A 16,451-nucleotide genomic window follows, 5' to 3' on the forward strand; every position below is an offset into this window, starting at 1 on the left:
CATTGTTAACCAACACAAAGGTATCAATAGAAATTTCTTCCCTAAAGAATGAAAAATTCTCCTACTATCTGTCAGTAGTTTGTAACACAAACATTGTCTCCAGTAAGAGAGAAATTTCCTGATTGCTGTTGTTATCATTACTTAGATGATATTTTGTTAGCAGCCAAAAAACAAGAGCAGTTAACTGATTTGCAATCTTTTGCTATAACTTCTTTAAAAAGTTATAGTCTGTGTTTAACTCCAAAGAAAATTCAATCCGTTAACTTTGGAAATATTTGGGTCTCATTGAGTCTCAAAAACAAATGAAACCTCAAAAAATTCAATTACAAAACAAAGTTAAAAATTTGACAGATGTGCAAAAATTAATAAAATCAATAAATTAAATAAAACCTTATTTAAGAGTTACCAGTTTACAATTACAGCCTCTTTTTGAAATGTTGAAGAAATGAGACAATCCTACTAATGTCCATGTGCTAACCTCAGAAGCTCTTTCTGTTCTTGAAAAGGTTGAGAAAGCTCTGTGTAAGTGTTGGAATGTTGGGGGACACAAGATAGATGATGGACTTTGGATCTGGTTAACGTAAGAGATTTGATAACAGGATACCTTGGCAAAAGCAAATGGAACTTTGAAAATTAAACCTAGATAGCAAGAAGATTTAATCAGACAGGTTTACCGGAAGAAGAAAATCCTATTTAACTCTATAAGCAAGAGATGTTGTTATAAGTTTGTGTATGTGATTTCAACCTAATAATTGTAGTACACATTACTAGTCTCCCTAAAATAGTATATAAGTGCTTGTATCCCACAATAAAATCGGATTCTGATCACCGAGTCAGTCTCCCTATCTCTCTCCTTTGCTGACAATTGGTGCCTCTGTGTGAGGAAATGTACTGGCCTGACTGGTGGTAGTCGGTGAACCCCTGGAACTGATGGTGACGGTGAGAGAACCGCGTTTGCGCCTGCAATCCCCTTCTGCTGCAACTGACAGGTGAGTCAGGGGAACGAAAGTAATGGTAATGTCCAACGAGAAAGACGTATATGAAACCATGCTTGCCCTTCTGGACAGGCATGGCTCCCCCATCCCAAAGCACAACCTTAAGTCGCTTTTGCGATAGGTGTCACGCATGGTCCCCGATGCTACCCCTTCTTCTGTATTTACTCTCTGCTTCTGGGACCAGGTCAGCATAAAGCTCTACGACCTGGCTATGCTGCCTGGCCATGAGCCAGAGCTCCAAATGCTTCCTGCTTGGACGGTGGTCATGGATGCAATTAAAGAAGGGGGGAAGCCTGCAAGGCTACAGCCTTTGAGGCTACCACTAAGATGGCCCTGGCAACCGCACCGGATTGAAACCTGCCCAGGTCCCACTCCCCATCCCCCATCCACACGCCCTCCCCGGTGAGTGCCAGGGATAGAGCCCACTCGCCACCTCCAGTCCCACGGCCACACCGCCAGCGATCCTAGAGCTGCCAGACACTTACTGCTTATGTGGCACACAGTGACTCTAGCAGTGAAGACGAGCTTGATTCTTTCAACTCCGGCCCTGAAAAAGATGCAAGGTTACTCCCTTAGGATATGCGTAACAATTGGTTATGGATAAAAAGGAAAGCCCTTAGGAACAGAGACTTTGATGCTGCTGCAGAAAACTTTGTGGTGTCCTTGCAATTCAGCCTGAGGGGGGGAAATTCCCAATGGGAGCCCCTAGATCACTCAGAAATTAAGGAACTGTGTCATACCACTGGGGAATATGGACTGGGGTCCCCATACTTAAGTAATTTGTTAAGAGCAACCTTTGCTACTCACCACATGACTCCTCATGATGTTAAGTTTTTGGCAAATCTGTTGCTCACACGGACACAATATGCTATATTTACCGTGCAATGGAAAAAAGGACTGGAAAATTTAATTGCAACATATGCAGGGCATGCAAACCAAGCCCTGGCTGCCTTAACTATTGCCCACCTTGTGGAGGAGGGGGTGCATACCGACCCCAATGGCCAAGCCACCTTACCAAGAGAAGCCCTATAGGGTATTACAGAGGCAGCTCGCCTGGCATTCCTTAAGGTTCCTGATGCCAAAACTCTGCAACAGTCCTTCATAAATATCAAACAAGGTCCACAAGAGCCTTACATGCAGTTTGTGGACAAATTGAAACAAACATTTGAGAGACAAATGGATAGCGAGCAAGCCAGGGAGATTATACTCCTCAAACTGGCCATAGAGAACTCCAACCCAGACTGTAAGCAGCTTTTAAAATCTTTACCCCCTGAACCTGAACCCACTTTACTCCAAATGATACAAGAGTGCAACCACTTAGGGACATTACAACATATCACAGCAGTCACATATCAAGATGTGGGGCAAGGCATAGCGGACGCTTTTGCCACCATGAAATTAACCCCCGGGAAACAGCTGGCTTGTTTTGGCTGTGGGGAGTATGGACATATCCAGGGAGACTGCCAAAGAACACAAAAACCTAAAGCTCTGGGTGTATGCCCTCACTGTCGGAAAGGCCCTCACTGTGCTAATATATGCCGCTCTAAGTTCCACCAGAATGGCCGGCCTTTGCAGGGAATCTTCTCTCACAGCACAGGATGGCGATGCGTGAGGACACAAATTCCACAGCCAACACTGCAGCTGGGAGCAACTGTGAACTTCCAACTGGCCCTGCCCTCACCCGCTGAGCAACTGTTGCTGACTTACAACCAGCCACCGCAGGCAGCACGAGAATGGACCTGGCATCCTCCAACACAGTAACGTTGCCTTGATTCATCTGTTCGTTTGATTCCCACAGGAGCGTTTGGACCACCCAGACAGTGTATGCATACTTTGTTTGTTTGTTCTCCCTGGGGCTATAGACTCTGATTCCCTTGGGGAAATAAAGATCATGGCTTGGACTCCCCAGCAGCCCTGTGTAGCCCTGGCCATGAGCTATGTATCCTAACTCATACTTTTTCCAGCAGCACCCCTATCTGCACAATAACTGAACAGAGGGTAGAGCATGAGACTCTTAATCTCAGGGTTGTGGGTTCGTGCCTCACGTTGGGCGCCAAATATTGGAATAATATTCCAATATTGGACTAATATTCCAATATTACCGGATGGAACGTATCTGGGCTCGTCCAGCCCTCGCTGCTCGGCCAAAGGCAGCTGCTGTGGTTTTTCACCACAGAGATCCCTCTGGCTAGCTAGGAGTTGCAGCTATACACTGAGAACAAGTCCAGGCTGGTAAGAACTCAGCTTTACCTCGGGTGAAAGTCCTTAGGCTAGGTGAAGACTTAAGGAGAGGAGTCTACAGCAGGGTTCAGTCCAGAGCTTTATTCCAGAACTCTGAATCTTGGTAACAGCTACAGTAGAATCACGGCCGCATGGTCCCAGGTCCTTTTAAGCTCAGGGGGAGGGGGAAGGGAGAGGATAGGTGAGCTACCAACCAGGTGGGAGAGGGCGAGTCTCAGGGGACATTGACACTTAGACAGGCCAATGACCCCAGGGCTGAGAGGCATCTTTTGAACTTCTGTCAATCACACGACGCACTTGCTGGAAAGTTAAGCTTGATGGACATCACTTAGGACGAGAAAGGGGGAGGGGAACAGAGAAGCTATACCTGGGAAAGGATTGAGGAGTCTGAAACAGGAAATTGCAACACACTACAACAAGAGGGGGGTATTTTTGGTTCTACAGGGGTCCCACAGATTTTATGGACACAATGTATTACAACTGAGCATCCAACATGCCAATGCAAAATGACTCTGAAAGGCAGAGACTCTCCTAACAGGACTCATTGATATAGGAGCCAATGTGACTGTTATCTCAAGGAGCCAATAGCCCAGTGAGTGGCCATTAACCACTCAGGGACTCTCTGGCATAAGTGGAAGGAATGAAAGCCTGCAAAGCCAACACTAGGTGCATATAACAATGAGCAGATCGCCTGATGAGCAGATCGCCACAGTTAAACTTTTTGTGATGTCTGTCCCCCTAGTTTTGTGGGACAGAGATGCGTTAACACAGTAAGGAATTTTTATGTGTTCAGATTTTGCACAGGAGTAATTTAGGACACTCAACACCCCCACAGTGGGCCCTGGCTGAAGTACCCCAGGCACTTGCAAGCATTGGAAGGAGCAGTGGCTACCAAAGGGACACTTGATACAGATCTAAATCCCAGAGAGACATCTAGCCTTGGTCAAATTTCCAGTTACTTGCCTTTTTTTAAACAATGTATCTTGTTGTATTTGTATCTGTTGTGAATTTTTTGGTATAGTTATTTAGTATTACATAACTACAACTCTTTTTGGTTTAGCCATCAATGTTTATATGACATTACTCTTACTAAGCCAAACTTAAATCTATCCTATCAGCAATCTTTAAAGCTGCTGCAGAAAGTGCAGCCCTGCCTGGCACCATCTAGTGTTGAGATTTACCTAGTAACTTGTGATTTGTGATTTTTAACAGGATTGTTTCTAGAAAAATTCAAAGGTATTGGTATAGAGGTTGTGTCTTTTTACCTATTAATAACATAGCAAAACTACATCATTCCCTAAGAAGAATTAGATAAGTTTTAAATTCAAGTTTCTTTAGCTCACATTCAAGACAAAGCTTGAACTGTATCTGTATTGATTTTTTGAGACTTAATTCCACCATCAGCTTTGTTAAGTACTTGCTTTTTACTCCATAGTTCTAACAAGGTAAATTTATGGTAAAGATTTCAGTGCAGTTGTTTACTTGCATGTTGTTTACTCTGATGTTTAACTGTTACATGACAAATTTTCAGTTTCATTTTTGCAATAATATAATTTAAATAAGTTAATTCTTATCAAGATTGATTTTTGTTTAGTCTCAGTGATGTTAACTTTAAGTTCTTTTAGAGATACTTTATTACGTTAGGTATTACTGAAATTGATTTTAAGTTCTGTTGAAGTATACCTGTTTGAGTTGATATCATTCCTTTGCTATACAAGTGAATGACACAAAGTCTGAATGAATTTTTGTCAAAATTTGCTAATTTAAATTACAACACTATTTTGTTATAGAAATAAGAGCAGTTTTTTGCTATTTTATATTTATAAGTAGTATTGAAGAATGAGTCTCAATATTATGACTGTAAGTAGTTATTTAATGCTTTCTTTTACTTTTTTGCTTTAATGTCATATATGTCTATGGAAATATAACCTCAATTTCTTAAGCCAGTTTCTACTGATATATTAAGTAACCCTGATTATGCTGTTGATTTTATGATGTGAATTCACTGACTTTTTATAACAAGCATTACTTTATTAATTTGCTATTTGTCTATGGTACCATTGACTAACTAACGATAAATGAGAAAGCCAGCTACTTTACAAACCTTCACTTATTGTTGTATAACTATTTATAAGACTATTTATATTATTTTTCTAACTACTGTTACTAAGAGGTTTCTAAAATATATTAAAAAGACTCTTCCAGTTAAAAACCTGGACCATGGCCAAGTCCTGGCCTTAACTAGTAGAGAAAATTTTCTGCACCAAAATTATATTCAAGTAATTTTAACTTATCAAATTTGGACCTATAATAGCTAACCCTCCTTTTAAGATGAACTTAGAAATCTTACCTGGTAATGATTTTCCAAGCCTTCACTTTAAAAAACTAAAGCTTGCCAATTACTACAGACTCTAAGTAATAGTAGAATATTAAAGAAATTGATAAGTCATTGTTTTAAATCACTATTCTATTTTTCATGTGCTACTAATTGTATCTCTTATCTGATTTATTTTTACTTAGTATAAGTTTATTGTTATGCTACATATTGTTTTGCTTTGATGATACCTTCATGTTCACAATGAGAAACCTACATGTTATTAAAAACCAAAAAATTAGGGGGGAATATAGCTCCTCCAGAACTTTACACTAAAATTTTTTTTGAAGGCGAATCAAATAATATCAAATTGGATTCCTTAACCTCCTGAAACATCATTGCTGGAACCCCAAGAACTAGAATTCCTAGGTTTCACAGGAGTCCACAGAATTGGACTCCTATGAAATTGGATTTTTATGTTCATTTTAAATACATGGAAAGGAATCAGTCTAAAAATGCTTCTCCCTATCATCCTGTGTATACAACAAGCAATTTTGTCTCATCAATTTTATCATCAAAGAGCTCAAGGTCTGCAGTTGCAATTTGGCCTTCGTAACAATAATGCTCATTCAATTATCACTGCAGGCCCTGATTGTCGAAGTTCACATGTTCCTGTATATTATAGAACAAATCCCAGAAGGTTTCAAGCTTTGCAACTCTAGCAGACAAACATAACTCAAATTGCTGATTTTGGCAGATTGAAACATGTGCCTTTGATACCTTTGATACCTTTTCCTATGCTGTTTAGCAACTGCACATACAAGTGAAAAAGCTATAAATATTATTTGTCACTTTCAAAATCCTTTTTCTGTTTTAGGGGTGCGTTAACAAATAAGACTAATAATAGATCTGGTTATGCATCTTGAAAAATAAAGCATTTTTTTTTTGCTGCTTAAGGTGTTGTACATAGTACAAGTATTTCTCATTCTTCCACTAGACAAGCTATTGTTGAACGTGCCCATGGCACATTGAAGTGTCAGCTTCAAAACTAAAAAAAGAGAATGCAAAGAAAACCCCCCCAAGCACAATTAAACAAAGCAGTTTATGTGATGAATTTTTTATCCTACAAAGAAACAACTCCTTTACCTCCTTTGTTTTCACATTTTTCCTCTAATTTAAAAAAAATCTAAATTGCAAAAGCCTGTTCAAGAGCAAATGAGAAATCTAATTAGTGGTCAATGAAGCAGTCCTGTAAATTTAATGACGTAGAAGAAGAGATATGCTTATATTTCTACAGAAAATGGACCACATTAAATACCTACTCTTTGTGTTAAACCTTACCTGGAGCGTATCAGAGAGAACAGATTGGAAGATTGCACTACAACCAAAAAAGAATGTGTGAGTAACACTGGCTGAGGCTACTCATCAAGACCCACTGTGCCTGTCAGTTTCCAGTCCTAAAAAATCCATTCTCTATGAGGCTTGTTAGTGTACCTCTTAAAAACTGGCCTTATCCCTCACAAGCTTTGAATTGTAAATCAATAAATCCTGTACACAATATAAATTTCTAAGATAGCATCTATGTACACTTGCCTCAAGTTTCCATTGAGCCACAAGAGCTAGAATTACTAAGATCATTGCAAATAGATGCTTGTGCAGTGTTTAGTTATGTCATGATTTGAGCCTGGCGCAATGCCAGTGCCCCCATGAAAAGACCTCCTCCCTGGTGTCTGCTGTGAGATGTAATCAGAAATAGAGCAAAGCAGGCTCCAGCTTAGGAATTAAAAAGGGAAAAACTTTATTAATCTACAACTATACATAAACACACACAATTTGGAATGAAAATCTTACATATCTCATTCCTCCTCCTCCCCCCACCAGATTTCCCATACATGCACCTTCAAATCATCAACTCTTGATCCATCACCACCCTTTAGATAATCAATTCTCAATTCGTCAAGGAGAGAGGAGTCTCTCTTGGACCATGGGCTTCCCCTGGAAACACAGTTGAAGCCTCTTGTGTTTCCCTGTCACAGGTGGCACCACCTGGAGAGCATCTGCCAGTGTGACATCTTCCTTCCATGCCCAGTGCTCTCACCACTGTGCATGGACCAGAGCTGCTTCTAGGGTTTTCCTTTTCAAGCACGCTTTGCCCAGTTCCAAAAAAGGTACAGTCCCTCACTTTTGGGACACATGTCCCCACCAAATTTCACCCCCTGGGGCCGAGGGGTCTTGAGAACAGAGATCTTCCTCTTCTTCCTGGAGGGCACCACCACCCTCCTCACCCATCGTCATCTCTGTTCACACACTCCATCACATATTTGCACTTTCTTGGCTCCGAGCCATTGCCTCCCCCTAAACGCAGTCTCTGTGTCACAGGAAAAAATGGTTCCGCCCATGGCCATACAAGAAAAGTCCATCCAAAGGCCACTCCATCACCTCCTCCCACCTAAGATTCTTCTCAGCTCTTCTGACATCTTTCACTTGTATGGACTTTCATCATACTTGCCCATTTCCTGTTATCTCATCTATATCTCTCTTCTCATTCAACTCCAGGAGGAATCAGCATTTGTAAGGTTCCCATCATCCAAAAAAGGGTTAAAAGTCTCAGGCTCAGCCTGTGCAGAACTGCCCTGCCAGGCACCTTCTCACCGCACCCCCCGTTCTCCTTCTTGGCTGGTTGTGCTATCAAATCTCAAGGCAACACAGGCAGAGACACCAGCTCGCTCTCTCTCTCTCCTCCGGGCGGGGGCTGCCCGATGTCTCTCAGGGTTCCTCCACCCTTCCATCCTGCAGGGCCTTCTCCTTCTTCCTCTGTCCAGGCTCACCTGGCCTACTTCAACCAGGCCTCATGGCTTCCCCTCCCCTGCCCAGCTCGGAGCCGGGCAGGGCAGGTTTGAGCTCTTTCATGGACCGGAACCAAGAGAGTTTTTCCCCGGGAATTCTCAGCTTTTAACCCCCTGTGTTCTCAGAGGCATATCCATATCCTCAGTGGCCACACCAGGTGCCAGTATTCAAATCTGAGCACCTATTGGTTTGACCACAGCATCCCAAAAAAAACCTACTTCCTCTCAAACCACAACAGAAGGAAAAGACAGGACAACAGAAAGGCAGTCTCAGGACGCAAATACAACACTAGACATTTACAGAAATGCAAGCTTATGGTGTAACTACACCTCACATCGCGTATCATGTGCCTTTGATGTATCTTTGCAACTACCAAAAACTGTGTTTTTAATCTGTAGTGATTGGGCTTGAGTTAGTATTCCAAGAAAGATAAGAAAAAGTTCCTGCAGTTTGGAGCAGTTAACTCTATTGACACCCAACAGAACAATGATGCATCAAAAAACATGAAGCAAGCTATCATTTCAACATAAATGTGCTTCTCAATACCAGGATGAAGTGGCTTTTTGAAGACCTGCATCTATTACTTCTGCATGAATTTTTGCACCTGGTGTAGCTTCAGCTCATGCTCTATCTTCCTTAAAGAAGCTTAGTTTTTGGCTTGCTAAGTAAAGCAACAACACATCTGTGGCTTTAAGTAGACTACTGCTAGGTGTAAAGAGCATTAGACATGCAACATTACAAAACAGAACAGCTATAGATTTCTTATTGTTATCTCATGGTCACAGATGCCAAAATTTTAAAAGTATGTGTTGCATGAATTTATCAAATCACAGTAAATCAATCTACAAAAGTATTGCAAACTTGAAAGAGAGAGTCAGTTGCTTACAAGTAAATGACAAATGGAGATAGCTGAATTTTCCAAAAGTTAAGGCATCACGAAGTGGCTTAAGGCCTTGTTGAAGACTAGATTGTTAATTTTGTTGGTAATTGTAATTATTGCTCTGTGTCTCCCTTGTCTGCTTGGATTTTTGCATCAGGCCCTGCAAAAATCCTTGTTAGCTGTGTGTGTCTCTCAAATACAAAAAGGGGGAAGTATGGAGGGGCTTGACAGCTGGCCTGCAAGCAAAGCTGAGTTACTGGAAGAAATAACAATTGATGATTTTCAAGTGTATCCATAGCAAGGAAGAAGACAAGGCTGTCAGCATGGAAACAGATTAGAAAAAATACATGGAAATTTTTGTAAGCTAGACTACATGTGTGAATAGATGTGTATACGTGCCTTTTTAAATTTCTGTACAACTTTTGCCAATTATATTGATGCTAATTGCTTTGCACCAATGAATATAATCAGTTATTGTGATGTAGGTAATGACTTAAGATCATGCTTTGTTAAGAGTATATAAGCTGGAGAACACTCAGAATAAAAACTTCTTTCTTCTTGGACCCTGATCATGTGTGTATGTCACATCCGACATAACGGTGACAAACAGCAAGAGTTCATCTGTGAAAGTAATGCAGTCGTAGCTCAAGACATTTGGACAGAGAGGAAAATATCTGTCACTTTGAAATTCGTCCTAACGAGACTTCTGAAACAGTCCTTATAAACATAGGCAATGGGTGTGCATGCTTTAGAACTGCTTGCGGTATTGTATTGGTAGCAAATGTAGTAGTGGATACTAAAAATCACTCAAATATTTGTGCTTGTAACTTTACCAAAATTGCAGGATGTGATTTTTCTTATGAAGCTCCAGTTACCTCTCACTACCTTTTACAATCCAACTACACACTGATTCCCAAACTGATGCCTACTCCCCTTGGGATGAACCTCACTTTGGTAAGGCGATTGTTGCTCCATCAGGACTTAATCGAAATTTTGGAAAAGGCCAAGAAAAACAGACAGCAAACCCTTGTAACTGTTCATCACAATGTGAGACAAATACACCGTTTCATGGAAAGGGTAAAGAAACATGTTGAGCACAGGTGGTGGGATACTCTTTTTGGGTGGTCACCTACTGCCATGAGTGTCCTGAACAATATGTGTCATCCCATCATTGTCCTTTTGATTCTAGTTTTGATTGGTTTTATTTTATCAGTAATCTTATTCATTATGAATTGGAGAATGAAAGGGTTAACAAAATTGACATCTATAATTAATGCACACAACTTGGCTGATGTCCTCTTCAATGTGGACATCCCCAAGACTGTTGACACAAGGCGATTATAAATTAGAGTGTGTATTTTGAAATAATCTTCAATTTTCTTTTATGATTCGTGAAAATTACATTTGATTTTTAGTGAGTTGTTTTGAAAAAATATTTTAAATTAATACTTATTGTATTTGTTTATTGCTTTATTGCTTTTGATTATTTGTGATTTGTTTTGATTATTTCAAAAAAAATTTCAAATAATTTTTTAATTAATAATAATTATATTTGTTTATTGTTTCCCCTTTTCTATCTTTTCTTTCTCTCTCTCTCTCTCTCTCTCTGACATACTCTTTCCGTTTTCTGGGATATGCTACCAACATTCCATGAGTCCTGAAGACTTCACAATGACCCTATGGAAGGCTGCTGATGAAGACCCCTTGAAAACTGTCGTGAGTCACCGGGTGGTTTGAGAGATGGTCTGGAGTTCCCCTCATTTGCCTCACGACCATCCCCAGGAGAGACATCAGGACCCTGAGGACCCTGATCAGAATTCTGGCCTGCCCGTGGTGGATGAACGCCAAATAATCCTGAGGCCCCTGAGCAGAGTTGTGGCCTGCCCAGCGATTGTTCACAGCTGTGTCTACAGTGACCACTTCTGGCAGGGCCTGCCAAGGGGGTGACACGCCCTATAGGATGGCACCTGTTTCGCAACAATAGCTTGTGAATTTCCCCACCTCTTGGCCTGGTTGGACTTTCCTGGGGTAACCTTTGGTGGTCTCTCCACGGAAGACCCCTCGTCTGCCTTTCTGGGGTAACCTTTGGTGGTCCCTCCATGGAAGACCCCTCATCTGCCATTCAACTACTGTGATGGACAGACTGAGATGGGAGCAGCCTCTCCTTCAAGGACTGAGACATGAAACCCCTCTATGGAGAAGCTCCTCATCCTCCCAAGGACCTAGACTGAAACCCCTAACACGGGGGAGGTGTGTGGGGAGCTGACCTGACCAAAGTGAGATGTTTGCCTGCAGGTGTGGCCATTGGACCAAGAAGACAATGGGTCTCGCCTAGTGCTGAGAACATGGACTGTCTGTACCTGTCTTCAATGCCTTCTTTCCCCCTCAGCGATTTCAATAGACTTATTCCTTATTGTATCTGTTCCCCCTCAATGGTTTCAAGATCTGTTCCCCTCCCTCAGCAACGGACTATAATAGAACCTTGAATTAACCAGGCTTTTTGAGATCTCCCCAATGTGACAGCGGATTCCTTCAGCTGGAATACAAAGGACTTTGTCTCAATGATTGGTAGCTATATTCCTCTCTCACTCTTTCTCACCCTCTTTTTTATTCTTTTCCTTTCCCTAATTCCTTTAACGCATTTGCTGTGGCCATTCAATAAATGTGCGTTTGTTTTGATTGATGCTGCAATCCCCTTTCCATGTTGGTTTTTGCGCTCTGAGATCAGTAAAATGAACCATCATGACTCCCTGCTCATGGAGGAGATCATGACACAATGGAGGGAATCATAAGTTCCATAGGAACTCCACTAATTGACTGTTACTCACTCAAGACTGTGCAAAATCTTTGCATTTAGAGAAAAAGAACAGAGACGCAAGGAAAAAAAAAACAAGGGGGTAGGGGTTATACATCGGAAGAGGGTTTGTATCAGGTGTTTTGGGAAGTCTATGTCTCAAGTTCTTCAGTCAGTGGGGAAAGAGAGAGGGACATGCAGCTGGGAAATTAGGATAAAAAGGAGGCTGTGTCCCCTAGAAATTTTGAGACCCAGGGGAAGTGCCCCATGGCCTCTCCCTTTATTGGAATAAAGTTACAGGACTCCTCTGTCTCATTTTGGACATAAACCTCTGGTGCTTGTGGATCAATTTTCTTGAGAATACTGTATCACAACTCGAGAATTGTGCCAATATCAATTCACTTGGATACTGGAGAGATTTATTTAATGCACCAACCCTTCCCTGGATTCAGCTTCCATTCCACCAAGGCCACAAGACCCTTACCAGCACAGGAATCAATCCCAGGGACTTGGACTCATGTATAGATCTGAGGGCTCCTGCACCCTTCAAGAGCCTTCAGGGGCAGCTTTCCTTTGGGAATCCCTGCAAATTTGGGCAATGTATGCAAGGGCTGTGGGCTGTGATTCCCCTCACTCACCTCACAGCAGATGCTCCCAGCCTTGGCTTCTCAGCAGACACCAGCAGCCGAGGGCCCCAGGTGCTGGGCCCAGCAGAGCACAGCAGCAGCGGCAGGCCTGGGGTACACGGTGGGTGTGGAGAAGAAGATGGGAAACACTTGAGAACTCAGGAGGAAGAGCAGCAGGAAAAGGAAAGGCCCAAAATCCTACAGGAGAAGAGCAGACAGTCAGAGGAAAGCAATCCATGGGCACAGAGGATTCATTCCAGGGAGCACTGGAGGCCAACCCTTCTCCTCCACTGGGGATTGCCCAAGCAGCAAAGACTCCTCAGGGCTCTTCTGTGGAGGTGACCAGAGCAGGGTTTCACCTGGGACCTACATCCATGTTCCCCTGTTATGAATAAAAGAAGCTGCCCATTTTTTTAAAAAAGGTTGCAGAGTTCACAATTTAAACCAATTGCTGCCAAGTTGGAGTTCTAACTATTGTTACTAATTTCCTGTTGTAATCTCCTGTTAACAGTTTCCTTTTAATTACGTGTTCTTAATGGCGCTGCGAGCCAGCCCCACCGCTGCTGGGTCGCCTGGGAATGGGGGGGCCCCACCCCCACCTTTCGGCGCGGGCCCCCCGTACCGGGGGTGACCTGGGAGCGGTGGAGCGCCCCCTCCTCAAGCGCGGGTTCCGCCGGGGCCGGGGGCCCCCGCGGGGGTGGCACGGAGGGTTCCAGAGGCAGGGACCGGCCTGGGTCGCCGTTTCCCGCAGAGGCAAGTGCTGGGCGGCGCCCTGCTGTTTCCTGGGAGATGGCACCCCGACAGTGAAAGGACTAGATTGACATGCAAAGGACATCGGAGACCCCCTCACCAAACCTGGACAAAAAAAACCCCTAAAACAACGAGCCAATGCAGAGTTGGAGGATCGAGGTGATGTCTGGATTTGAGGAGCAGGGTCCCGAGCCGGCAGAGACACTGAGAGTTTTTTTTGCCACTCACCGTACCCTGAAAAGATGTCGGCCAGAGCCAGGACCCTGGAGAGCAAACCCTGGAAGCGCACAAGGGGTATAACCCCAGTCTTCCCACGAGCATGAACTCTCCAGGTTTGTTTCCTAGTGGTCAGAGCTACACTTTTCCCCTCATCTGAGTCATTCTTAGGCAGAGCAATGGGGTGATTGGGCACCTGTTTCCCATGTGAGCTGATGACTTTTAATAAAGGAATTTAAAAGGAGAAAGATTTCCTGACCAATTTATTTCACCCCCACCAGAAAAAAGCAGGATGTGCTGGAGAGGTAGGACAGAGCAAAGCCCCTGAAGGTCACCAAGGCCAAGTGTAGGTGCTGCCCCTGGATCAGGGCATTTCCAGGCACAGGCACAAGCTGGGAAGAGAATGGATTGAGAGCAGCCCTGAGGAGAAGGACTTGGGGATGCTGATGGCTGAGAGGCTGTGCAGGGAACATCTGTGCTCTGGGGGCAGCAGACAAGGTGAGGAGTGGGCACAGCCAGGGGAACAGCCCTGCCAATGGGGCAGCAGGGCCCTGTCCCACCACTGCCCACATCACACAGCTGCTGCTGGGGGGAAGCTCAGGGCCCCAGAGAGGGGGAGAAGCAGCACTGGGCTTGGATCCCAGCAGGCACTGAGCCCCCCCCGCAGCAGCTCGTGTGCTCCCACCAGCAGGAAGGGGACAGGAGGGGGACAGCACAAACAGGAAAAGCTGCTGTTTCGAGATAATGGAAGTTTAGCAGCAGAGGAAAGCTGGGTGTGCTGGCAGAGGACAATGGGGATTTCAGACACCAATTGTTTTCTTTGGGCAGAGGTCCAGCTGCTCCCTGGGCAGCAGAGCCTCAGCGCAGGGCGGCTGCTCAGGAAGGGAACTGCTGTCTCAGGATCACTGCTGGACCTTGTCCACTTGAGACACTTGTCCCAGCCCTGTTCCTTCCAAAATTCTGTCCCGCTGGAGCACTGCTAGGACTGGTTCAGTCTCTGGAGTCAGACTGCCCTGGATAACATTTACTCCAGCACAGCCACACCCTGAACCTGTCCCCAGGCACCCTTGTCACTCCCTGCATGGCTTCCCATTGCCACAGGAATAGGGAAAAGCCCCATGTGACTGTGCCAGTGCCCGCTGAGAGGCACTGAGCACATTCAGGCCATAACTCGGGACTGAGTTCCTCCTTGGATACAAAGAAGGGAAGCAGCAAGGATGGCAGCAGGACCTGCCACGGAATGTCTGCACTCCGTTTTATGGGAACAGCCCCCCGAGAGTGATTTCTGCAGCCCTGGCCCAGGGAAAGGGGCTCTGGGGACACTGCTGCCTTTGTGGGGCTGTCCCAGGGACCAGAGCTCTCTGGGTGGTGCCGTTTAGAGTGTAAGAGAGGAGAATCCCACCCTCCCTGCATGGGCAGGAAAAGGAATGATCCTCCCGGCTCCTGCCTTCAGGGGAGCGCAGCCATCCGGCCCCAGCGCGGGGCTGGGGGTGCCCAGGCCGGGCAGGGTCGGCCCCGCCTGCGAGGAGCGTTTCCTGGCCGGGCACGGGCTGGCGGCAGGGAAGGGGCTCCGCTGGGGATCTGTGCCCGGCCAGCCCCGCTGCCAGGTCTCGGGACAGCCTTTGCGCCTCTGCAGCCTTCCCTGAGTCTCTCCATCCCCCGCATCCCTCCTCCTTCCCCCGCCGCTCCGCTCCCACCGCTCTGACCCCGGCCCCGTCCCAGCTCAGCCCCCGCAGCGCACACGGCTCCCCCGAGCTCCCCCAAAGCGGTGCCAGCAAAGGCGGCTGCCTGCAGCCCCCGCTCGGAGCACACAGCGCCCGCCCGCTGCCCTCAGCCCCCTCTTCTCCTGCCCTGCCATCTCCCCAGCCGTAGGAAAGCACAGGGAACAGGAGAGCAATAAGATCCCGCTCCCTGCTGCTCCCGGCTCCCAGCCCCGCAGTTCATCCCCATCGCCATCGCCATCCCCACCCACTTCCCCATCCCCACCCCCTACCCCATCCCCATCCCCATCCCCATCCCCATCCCCATCCCCATCCCCATCCCCATCCCCATCCCCATCCCCATCCCCATCCCCATCCCATTCTCCCACCTTCTCCCTCTGGTCCTCGCAGCTCCCGGGCTCGGAGAAGTCCCGCACAGCCCAAACAGCTCCGGTTTTTTTTGGAGGGATCTGCTTCCCCTTTTATCAGGGCAGTGGGGGAGCAGCTACAGCCTTCCTGGGATTCATGTGTTTTCCTGCAGCAGTGTGAAAGCGAAACTGCCGCTTCCTGGTTTGGGAAGGTGGACTTGAGGATATTTGAGGTCATTTCCAACCTTAATGATTCTATGATTCCATGAGCTGGGCAGAGCCTGGGGCTCCTGGCTGGAAATCACCCACCCTCCTCCCCTTAGCCTGCATCATGGAATCCCAGAACTGCACATCCTGTGCCAAGGCCTGTCCACCCTTACAGGGAGGAATTTCTAATTCCCAATATCCCATCCAGCCCTGCCCTCTGGCAGTGGGAGCCATTCCCAGTGTCCTGTCCCTCCATGCCTTGTCCCCAGTCCCTCTCCAGCTCTCCTGGAGCCCCTTCAGGCCCTGGAAGAGGCTCTGAGTTCTCTGCGGATCCTTCTCCTCTCCAGGTGAACACCTCAAGCTCTGAGGAGAGGAGGGATGAGGGGAGATGCTTGTTGGTGGCATCACATAAGCTCTGCGCTCTGAGCAACCCAGGGACACCAGAGACAACCTCCAAAGCCATCAGGCCCTGAACTTGTGCAGATAGGGAGATTCCCTGGGCTGCAGCAAGGC

At 45.6% G+C, this 16,451-nt stretch overlaps 1 protein-coding gene across 5 annotated transcripts in view; it reads right to left on the reverse strand.

The window, feature by feature from the left end:
- The window catches only part of LOC311152337 (interferon-induced very large GTPase 1-like), a 64,014-nt gene extending 48,157 nt beyond the window's left edge, over positions 1-15,857 (reverse strand). For all 5 annotated transcript variants that reach the window (XR_014616054.1, XR_014616055.1, XR_014616056.1 and 2 more), the window contains exons 1-3: positions 15,753-15,857; positions 12,710-12,895; positions 1,481-1,542 (exon numbers count right to left, since the gene is read on the reverse strand). The gene's annotated coding sequence lies outside the window, so the exon portion shown is untranslated. The remainder of the gene's footprint in view (positions 1-1,480; positions 1,543-12,709; positions 12,896-15,752) is intronic.
- Between the last annotated feature and the right edge of the window lie 594 nt (positions 15,858-16,451).

Source organism: Fringilla coelebs (genome assembly GCF_963513975.1).
Source record: "Fringilla coelebs genome assembly, chromosome: 3".
NCBI lineage: Eukaryota > Metazoa > Chordata > Aves > Passeriformes > Fringillidae > Fringilla > Fringilla coelebs.